Source organism: Jaculus jaculus, chromosome 10 (assembly GCF_020740685.1).
Source record: "Jaculus jaculus isolate mJacJac1 chromosome 10, mJacJac1.mat.Y.cur, whole genome shotgun sequence".
NCBI lineage: Eukaryota > Metazoa > Chordata > Mammalia > Rodentia > Dipodidae > Jaculus > Jaculus jaculus.
Genome location: NC_059111.1, coordinates 41,875,416 through 41,886,927, shown reverse-complemented (window position 1 = coordinate 41,886,927; position 11,512 = coordinate 41,875,416).

The following is an 11,512-nucleotide window of genomic DNA, read 5'->3' as shown; positions in this document are numbered from 1 at the left end:
TTTAAAAAATAAAATAAAAATAAAAGGAAGAAATCTTGTCTATCATTATTAGAGTCTAGACCTCTGGAGGTTTAGTGGGGCACTGAAAATGTAGAGAAGAAATATCCTTGCAAACATGTGGTTTGTTTTGTTTTACAGACACATAAGTTCTTCAAACTATAGCCAAAAACACATACTGGAGAAAAGACAGATTTTCAATAAATGGTACTGGAGATACTGGATAACCAATCATGTAAAAATGAATCTAGACCCTCATCTTTCATCTTGTACAAAAGTCAATTCCAGTCTGCATTGGTTGCATAGTGGTAAGCATAGCTGCCTTCCAAAATTCAACTCCAAAGGGATTAAAGACCCCAATATATAACCTAAAACTCTAAAATGATTAGAAAAAAGTAAGGAACACATGCCAAGATATAGACATAGGGAAAAACTGGCTGTTTAAGACCCCAGTAGCTCAGAGAACTAAGCAAACAATCTCATGACACTAAAAAGTTCCTATACAAATAAGCAAATTATCAACAGAGTCAATCTACAGAATGGGAGAATATCGTTGCCAGCTAGACATCTGTCAAAGGTTTAATATCTAGAATATACAAAGAACTCAAAGAACTAAACAATAAAACCAATCCGGGCTGGAGAGATAGCTAGCAGTTAAGGAAAGTGCCTGCAAATCCTAATAACCTGGGTTCACTTCCCCAGTATCCATGTAAAGCCAGATGCACAAAGTAGTGCTTGCATTTGGAGTTAGTTTGCAGCAGCTGAAGGTCATGGCATACCATTCTCTCACTTCTCTCTCTGTGTCACTGTTTGCAAGTAAATAAATAGGGCTGGAGACATGGCTTAGCTGTTAAGGCACTTCTCTGCAAAGCCAAAGGACCCAGGTTCAACTCCCCAGGACCCACATAAGCCAGATGCACAAAGTGGTGCATGTGTCTGGAGTTTGTTTGCAGTGGCTGGAGGCCCTGGTGCACCCATTATCTCCCTCTCTGCCTCCCTCTCTCTTTCTATCTCTCTCTCTTTCTTCCTGAAATAAACAAACAATAAAATATAAAATAAATATATTAATTAAATATTTTTTAAAAATCAACCAACCCACTCAAAATTGGGGCAGGAAGCTGAACACAGAGTTCTCAAAGAAAGAAATACAAATATACAATAAACATCTAATAAGATTTTTAACATCTTTAGCCATCATGGAGATGCAAATTAAAACTACTCTGAGGGAATGGAGGGATAGCTTAGTGGTTAAGGCATTTGCCTGCAAAGCCAAAGGACACAGGTTCAATTCCCCAGGACCCACTTTATCCAGATGCACAAGGGGGCACATACACTTGGAGTTCCTGGCACACCCATTCTCTCACTCGCTCTCCCTTTCTCTGTCAAATAAATAAACAAAAATAAAAAATTTAAAAAAGGGCTGGAGAGATGGCTTAGTGGTTAAGTGCTTGCCTGTGAAGCCTAAGGACCCCGGTTCAAGGCTCGGTTCCCCAGGTCCCACGTTTAGCCAGATGCACAAGGGGGCGCACGCGTCTGGAGTTCGTTTGCAGGGGCTGGAAGCCCTGGTGCGCTCATTCTCTCCCTCTCCTTCTGTCTTTCTCTCTGTGTCTGTCCCTCTCAAATAAATAAATTAGAAATGAACAAAAAAAATATTAAAAAAAAAACTGCTCTGAGATTCCATCTCACTCCAGTCAGAATAGCTATCAACAAAGGGACAAATGACAGAAAATGCTGATGAGATTATGAGGAAAAAGAAACTCTCACCCACTGTTTCTGGGAGTGCAAACTTGTACAACCATTAGTGGAAATCAGTATAAAGGTTTCTCCAAAATCTAAAAATTGATATACCATTTAAGACCCAGCTATGCCACTCCTGGGTATATACCCTAAAGACTACTATAGGGATACATGTTCAGAGGGTGAGAAATTGCTTTGCCTTGACTGGGCTAAAAGTAGTTTGTGTGAGAAACTTGTTCAACCATGAATGTTGCTGCTTTATTCACAGTAGATGGAAATTTAATCATCCCAGATGCCCATCAACTGATGAATGGATAATGAATGTAAGTCTATTCAGTTGAAGGAATAATGACATTATGAAATTTTTCCTTAAAATGGTTGGACCTAGAAAAAAATCATACTGTTTAAGGTTGAACATGCTGAGAAAGCCAAATCCATATGTTCTCTTAGGTGTGTATCCTAACATAGAATTGTCTAACTTCTTTATAAGTTGTATTAAGCATCAGTGGTATGGATAAGGAAGCTAGAATGAGACTTGGGGAGAAGGGAAGCAGGAAGGGAGGAGAGGATGGAATACCAGACAGGAAAGTAGAGGAACAGATTACAGGGCGTGGGAGGATTTGGGTGGACTGGGGTAAGAGAGGGAAAGAAAATAGAAGACGCACAAAACTAATGATGGCATGAATCAGTACCATAGAACCCTTCTTGATTAGCTAATTAAAAGATAGAATTCAGCGGGTGTAGCGGCACACACCTTTAAGCCTAGCACTTGGGAGGCAAAGGTAGGAGGATCACTGTGAGTTCAAGGCCACCTTGAGACTACATAGTGAATTCCATGTCAACCTGGGTTATAGTGAGACACTACCTCGAAATACAAAAATAAAATAAAATAAAAATAAAATAAAAGATAAAACTCCCTTCAAAAGAGAGAGGAGCAAATAGTTTGTGCAGAAGTACCCAGTAGGGATGAAAAACCCTTTACTCTAAAGCTACAGAAATTTTCTCATAAATCCCAGTGTAAGAATTGGGTTACTCCCCCAACACACAGTAAGCAGTTGGTCAGCCCATGTGGCCCACAAAACAATGCAGGCCATTATCAAGGCACTTGGTTACCCAACAGATTCAGATGATAAGGCCCCATTGCTAAAGGCACCACATGCTCTGGTTGCAGGATCATTCTGGAACTGAGATGAAAGCCAGCTTGTTCTCATAGTGCTGGAAAGTCCTATGCATACTTCTGGGGGATAATTGTCACCAACAGCAGGGACTTGAGAATAGAGTGAAGTATTTCTGTGATTAGGCCATATTAGATGCCCCAGGTGAACCTGAAAATAGTATGAAATTTATATTAACCTACTTATTATGCTATACAATCCAATGTTGTTGAGTAATACATACTGCTATGCAACAGATCTCCAGAACATATTCATTCCTGCATCTGTGCCCTACTTAAGCAATTCCCGTTTCCCCACCTAGCCTGTGGCAACCATTGTTCTGCTTTTTGTTTTTATGAATATGACCTGTCTAAGTTTGGATCTCTATGCTATGTAAAAGCCAGGCTTCTGTAATCACAGAATGCCTATGGTGAGATAGAAGAAGGAGCAAGAGAATTTTCTAGAAGCTCACAAACAAGCCAACCTGGAAAACAGACCCTATGTCAAATCAGGCGGAAGGTAAGGCCCTCCTGAAAAATTTTCTCAGTTGTCCATGCCTGTGTGTGCCATATATATGAACACACACACACACACACACACACACACACACACACACACACACACGTGCTATGCTTTGGCAGATTTAAAAGAAACTAATGAAATAGGGTGATGCACACCAGGGTAAGTAAGCAACTGGAGGAAGCATCTGAAACCCTGGAACATTGATGCTATACTAGTGCACAACTTTGTTCTGCTGCTTTGACTGCACATATCGAGGAGATTGTAGAGATTAGGGTAATTGGAAAAAGGCTAATCTTTGCATAGGCTCTGGGGGGAGGGCATGTTTTTATGAGTTCAACATCTTGATGACAGGAAATACACAGGTTCTCCAAAAATAAACAAACAATTCATGATCTGATCTGATGGAAACTCGTGATCTGTCTGATTCTCTGACTCCCCATAGCTTTGATTACCTTAATCTAAATACAAACTATGAGTCAGTTGGAGAATCACTCAAACACATCTCCCTGAGTCATATTTTACTTGTTGTGTGTTCATTTTACTTTTACCCAAACACTGTTGGATGGTGTATATAAATCTAGAACAGGGATATTATAATTTCAGGAGGCACAAAAAGTCAAGGAAACTCAGAAATAAAAAAAGTAATAAATAAAACAAAGGGAAGCTCCACAGTGGAACCGTAAGTAATGGGGAATTTTCTGCCCATGCTCTGGGAGTGTGGTTCAGTAAGGGTAACATGGAGGAATAATTTTTCACAGAACAACAAGAATATATTAAGGTTTCTTGACATGTTTTAATATTCTCAGAGACTCAAATCTCAGAGGAACAACTCTTAAAGCCATTACAGACAGCAGGTGATATTAATTTTTGGTTTCCTAATGGTGAATCCAGCATTGTAGGCTCGGATGGAGACAGAGTATGATATGAGCTCATGAGAAGGGAGACTGCCAATGTCATTCCTCTCTGTCAGTTCTTCTCTTGGACCCAGGTCCTCCTTCTAGGGGAAAATCTGCTTTTTTTCCTATTAAAGAGTTAGTATTAGCAATTAAACCCATCTTGCCTAGGCACAGCAAGGTGTCCAAGCCCTCTTTCACTGTGCCATAACAAATAGGAATCTCTCTCTTTTTTGTTTCCTTCAAACATGTGTTGGACAATTTTGCTTACCTCTTCCTACAGCGCATGGCTTTTCTGGTGAGATGTCATATACAGGCTGGTTCCCAAGATAGTCTAACTGCTCTCCCACCCTCAAGAAAGCAACTGGAAACACAGTGGGAAAACTACTCTTAAAGCAAAAAATTCTGGATTCAAAATATAAAAAATTTCTTTCTTCTTAACTTCCCTGTTTGTTATGCATCTGATCAGTCTTTAAATCTGGTTTCTTACTAGGTGCTTGAAAGAGTTTCCTCAATTTTCAAGGGAAGAAGACTGAGTAAAAGAATATAAAATATTGACCTATAATGTTTAGAAAGATATTTCCATCTGTAAGGACTTCCTCTCTGCTGTTTAACTCTCAAAAACATGGATAGTTATTTGCTCCAGATCTACATAAAGTAATTTCACTGGTGATCCTTTATGTTATTGAGTTCTTATATCTCAAGAGATAAAAAGTTGGAATGTAATTTTCTTAAGGAGCACCTTGGGATTTATGTATGTATTTGTGATGTGTGTCTATGATGTTTTTATGTTTGTTTTCATATCTTGGGAGAAAAAATATAACATAAAATTCAAAAAAATATAAAACTTGTACCCACTTCAATTTTTTTATTATTCTTAACTTTGCTTTTAAAATAATTTTGGTATACCAACTTAAAGTGTGAATGTGTGTGAAAGTGAATGTTGATATGTTAAAAGGCCCTATAAGTACATATTCATAAACTTAAGCAATCTTAACCTCTTAAAATCTATACAGATATTATTTTTGGATTTACTAAATGATTCATAAAGCCATAAATGCTACTTGTTTGGGCAATGGAATATTCATTAGAATCATAAGATAAAAGATTCAGGCTAATAGACATTAACATTTATTGTATGAAATTTGATAATGATTTCTTTCCAAAGCAGGTTTTGTAATTTTTCTATGATCGTAGGTAACAAAAATAAAATATCAATTAGGTTCTTTGTCACCAGTCATTTGTTATGCTGTGGTGTTTATGTTTCATGTAGTTTGTCTTTATATGAAACTACATTTATGTCCATTAAATGTTCAAAAGTACATGGATAAACTTTTTTTTTTTGGTTTTTCGAGGTAGGGTCGAATTAACTATGTAGTCTCAGGGTGGCCTTGAACTCATGGCAATCCTCCTACCTCTGTTTTTTGAAGTAGGGTCTCACTCTGGTCCAGGCTGACCTGGAATTAACTATGTAGTCTCAGGGTAGCCTCAAACCCTTGACAATCCTCCTACTTCTGCCTCCCGAGTGCTGGGATTAAAGGCAAGCGCCACCACACCCTGCTTAAAAGGACATGTTTTATAGCAAAAAGGACACACGATATATTAAAAAGAAAACATGTTATTTAAACAAAAAGAAGGGAGAATAAGGCCAAATCCATCCATGACTAAACTACATGCTACTATCATTACTTTTAACTTTTTTAATGTTCAAAAAGATGGTATCATGGCTACTCAAACTTGGAGCAACCCAAATCAATCCTGGCCAGATTTCTACTCCTGCTGCAGACCAGGAAGCCCTATTGTGACCTGATGGAGCATGAAGGAATTCTATCAGACCAGACATAGAAATGTCAGGACAACCTGAAGTCCTACTACTTTGCTTGTGGACAAGATGGCAATCATCTCCTGTGTGGTAATGTATTTATTTGGGGTATTATTTGGAGTAAAAGGGATTAAACATTGGGCTTTCATTGCTGACCTCCTATTATGGGAACCCATTGTATGGATGGATTCACCTTCCTTCATCACTTCTTGGCTAGGAGACATGCAGCCTCCTGAAATTAAAGCCAATTTAATTGTACCCACATTTTACCCTCAAAAATCAATTATTGGTCTACTCAGTTGTCAATTTGCATGGGTTCTAATCATTGATGCTTTAACACCAACGCCACAGGCTTGGCTCCACTTAAAAACCAGCCAAGCTGTATATTTGGTTACAGCCAGTTATAAACATAACAAGGAAACAGTTTGTCTCAGCCTCCGATACCCCACTGTTCTATTCATACAGACCCTCATCCTGCATATCAAAAAACCTTGAGCTGGAGAAATTGCTTAGTAGTTAGGGTGCTTGCCTGCAAAGTTAAAGGACCAAGGTTTGATTACCCAGTACCCATGTAAGCCATATATACAAGGTGGTGCTTGAATCTGGAGTTCATTTGCAGTGGCTGGAGGCCCTGGCATGCCCCCCCTCTCTCCCTCACATCTCAAATAAATAAATAAATAAATAAAAGTGAAATATTTTTGTTTTGTTTTTCTTTTTAGTTTTTCAAGGTAAGGTCTCACTTGAAAAAAAAAAGGCAGGAAAAAAGAAAGGAATGAAGGGAGTAAGAGAGAGAAGACATTTGTTCACCAGAAAATTTGTACATGGATGTTCATAGTAGCATTTTCATAATATCCAAAAGTAGAAATAATCCTAATATGAAATATTAACTCATCAACAAAATGTGGCATATTCACACACTAGAATAATATCTGGCCATAAAAAGAAATGAAATGTTGCAGTTACCTTTTCATTGCTAGGACAAACACTCAACCAGAAGCAGCTTGTGGAAGGAAAGGGTTTATTTTGGCTTACAGACTCAAGGCAAAGCTCTATGATGGTAGGAGAAAGTGTGGTATAAGCAGAGGCTGGACATCACCTCTTGGCCAACATCAGATGGAATACAGCAACAGGAGAATGTGTCAAACACTGGTAATGAGGAGCTGGATATAACAACCATAGGCCCATGCCCAGCAACACATCTCCCCCAGCTAGGATTCAATTCCCAAATTTCCATCAGCTAGGGACCTAGCATCCAGAATACATGAGTTTATAGGGGATACCTGAATCAAACCACCACATGCAGTATGAATATTTTTAGAATTATGAATGAACCTTGAAAATATTATTCCAAGAAAACTCATGCAGATATATGAGATCACATGTTGTATGATTTTATTTATATAAAATGTCCAGAATAGGCAAATCCAGAGAAGGGAAAATAATAATAATAAAAAAATAAAGCAAGGGAGTAATTAGAAATAACTGATAACAGAATTTTTGGTTTTGTTGAGTGTATGTGGTATGTTTGTGTGAATGTTCATAATTTGTATGTGTGCATATGTACATGTGTGAATGTGGAATCCAGCAGTCAATGTTAGGTATCTTTCTCAATCACTCCCCACCTTATTTACTGAGACAGAATTTCTCCCTGAACTCAGAAATCACTGACTCCACTAGTCTAGACAGCCATCTTGCCCCAAGGACCTGCCTGTCTCTACCTCTCAAGCACTGGATTACAGGTGTTGGCCACCATGTCCAGTAATTACATTAGTGCTAGGGATCCAAACTCAGGTCCTCACATTTCCAAAGCCAGTGCTTTATTAGCTGTGCCATCTCCCCAGCTCAGAAGTTTCCTCTTGAAATGATGAAAATATTATGGCACTATATGGTGGTCTTGATTGTGTAATATGCAAGTGGAGAAAAGCCACTGAATTTTACATTATAAAAATCTAAAATTTGTGTAATGTGAATGATAATGATTAAAATATTGTAAAACATTATCAGGGAATGAGGTGGGCAACAACACAAATAGCTGCTGTGTCCTTCAATCCTCCAACCTAATTTCAGAATCCCAACTTCCTTCTTCCAGTGCCAGTTCCATATTCCCTTACCTACCAGTATCTCAGTTTCTGCTCTCCCACCTCGTAGAATGGCTCAACCTTTCTTCCTGTGGGATCTGAGTCTTTGAGAGTCAATTGTGATTTGTCACTGTGGTGAACCTCCAGATTTCAAACTGTACCTGGGTTATGCCACATAACTCTCTTCTCAATGCTACTGGTATCTATTTTCTGCTCCATAGTCACCCTTTAACTGCTTCTAGTTTTAGTAGCATAAGAAGTGAAAAATGACCAGAGAACATTTCAGTTTTCAATGTAACAAAACTGTCAGACTATATGGAAAGCCATTTCACTCTTGCACTTCTGAAACTATAAATCCACTAAATATATGGTTGTAGGAATAGAAAGAAAAAGTTCCTGGAGCTGGAGAGATGGCTTAGTCATTAAGGTGTTTGCCTGAACAGCTAAAGGACTCCAGATGCACAAACTGGTGCATGCATCTGGAGTTCAGAATTGGCACGCCCATTTTCTCTCCCTCTCTCTCTCTCTCTCTCTCTCTCTCTCTCTCTCCCTCCCTCCCTCCCTCCCTCTCACACACACACACACAAGTAAATAGATAAAATATTTTTATAAAAAAAGACAAAGTTCCTGAAATGAGTTTAAAGAATAATAATAGTGAAAGGTACAGATTTTGTTCATGGACCTTTGGATTGTGAGCAGAAGGAAGATCCACTGCAGAATGGTCCCTGGATTGCAGTGTGCACTGCATCCTCTGGAACAACACTTCCTCTTAGCTCCAGTCTTTCCATATAGTCTTTCAAGCTGCTGCTGCTGCTGAATGATGAACATGTGCAAAGATAAACCAACCCTCAGAGCATGAGCCCACTATTGTACTCTTTGCTAAAATAAATAAAATATGCCTCTGGTCTGAGCAAATATAGAGTAAGATACCATAAGAAAGGATAAAAACTTTGAGCAAACAAATGATGGATGAACCACTGAAAAGAGAAAATGAATCCCCCTTTTAAACTCTCAGCAAATGTGATTCTGTGCATCACACAAGATTGGCTCCACTAATGTTCCTTTTCTTTTAAAAGTGATCTGATGAACCCTCCTCACTAAGGACCTTTAAGCAGTTAACAGTTGCTGCAACATAGGGACTTGTGAGTCCCTCCCCTCCCAAGAATATATATAAGCTGAGAAAGAGATTTTCTTCAATGGTATAGTCACCTGTGCTCCTATAAGAAACTCCTTAATTCATGCTCCTAATTAAACAAGCAAGACTGGAGTGCAAAAACTTCTTTGGTCTGTCACTGGTGCCCTATCTGGGGTGAATGGATATTATTAATTCATCTCTGAGAAAAAGTTTACACAATACAAGCTAGTTCCCCAGGATCTAGCATGCATGTCTTTCAGAGATAGAAAAATTGATCTCAAAATTCATATGGAAAAGCAGAAGGCCTCGGATATCCAAGCATATCCTCAGAAAAAAGAAATACCTCTGGAGGCATCACCATTCCTGAGCTAAAGCTATGTTACAAAGCCATAGTAATACAAAACAGCATGGTACTGGCATAAAAACAGGAGTATAGACCAATGGAATAGAATTGAGGACCCGGATTTTGGGTCAAGCGACTACAACTACTTGATATTTGACATTATAGGCTGGAAAAAAAGACAGCATTTTCAACAAATGGTGCTGGACAAACTGGATAGCCATATGAAGGAAATTGAAACTTGATCCACACATCTCACCACACACAATACTCAAGTCCAAATGGATCAAAGACCTCAATATAAGACCAGAAACTGGATTACTACTGTAAGAAAATTTAGGAGGAACTTTCCATGATAATATGAATGGAAAAAGGCTTCCTGAACAAAACCCCAGTAGCACAGGATCTTAAACAGTCACTCAACCAATGGGATCACATGAAGCTGAAGAGTTTCTTCATAGACAAGCATACAATAAGCAAAGCCAATAGATTACCTACAAACTAGGAGAAAATATTTGCTGAATATCCACCTGACAGAGGTCTAATCTCTAGAATCTACAAAGAACTCAAAAGCCTAAACAAAAAATAAGTCAACCCACTCACAAAATGGAGCAAAGAGATGGACAGGCAGTATATTATCTATTTTAGAGAATGTTCCATAGGATGCTGAGAAGAATGTGTATTCTGTAGATTTTGGTAGAATGTTCTGTAGATGTCTATTTGGTCTAGCTGATTTATGGTGCTGCTGAGCTCTCTTACTTCCCTGATGATTTTTAATTTGGATGATCTATGTATTTTTGACAGTGGAGTATTGAAGTCCCCAAATGTGATGGCTTTGGTGTTTATTTCTATTTTGTTGTCAAGTAGGTTTAGTTTTTTTGTTTTTTTGTTTTGTTTTTGTTTTTTGTTTTTCGAGGTAGGGTCTCACTCTTGTCCAGGCTGACCTGGAATTAACTCTGTAGTCTCAGGGCGGCCTTGAACTCACAGTGATCCTCTTACCTCTGCCTCCCGAGTGCTGGGATTAAAGGTGTATGCCACCACGCCTGGCTGGTTTAGTTTTATGAATTGTGGTGCACCTGTATTTGGTGCATAAAGATTGATGATTGTGATATCCTCTTGTTGGATCATTCCCTTGATGAGTAAGAAGTGGCATTCTTTGTCTTTTCATGATTACTTTTGGTTTGAAGTCTATTTTATTGTATATTAGGATAGCAATGCCTGATTGATTCTTGTTTCTGTTTGTTTTGAATATCATTTTCTACCCTTTCACCCTGAGTAGGTATTTGTCTTTAGTGGTGAGATGGGTTTCTTGAAGACAGCAAATTAAGGGGTCTATTTTTCTGTTCCACCCTGTTAACTTGTGTCTCTTGATATGTGATTTAAGGCCATTAGTGTTTAGGGTAAGAACTGTGAGGGTTGATTTAATCCCTGTCATATTGTGGTGCTTTATGGGGTTTGGTGTTTTCTTTGACTTTTTTTGTTTTAAGCCTTCTCTGGGTTTGCTTATTGTTGTTTGCTTCTTATAGGGTCTTGAGGTTGGCTGACTCTTCTGCACTCATAATTCCCTGATAATGCTCTGTAGGTTTGGTTTTGTGTTCATATTGTTGTAGAGCTGACTTTTATCATGGAAAGAATTTTTTTCTTTTTCCTTCCACCATCTAATATGAGGGATACTGTTGCTGGGTACAGTAGTTTGGGTTGGAAGCCATATGTTCTTAGACTTTGTAGTGTACCATTCCAGACAATTCTGGCTTTCAGGGTTTCCATTGAGAAGTCTGAGGTAATTCTGATGGGGTTACCTTTCTATGTAATGTGTTGTTTCTCTCTTGCTGCT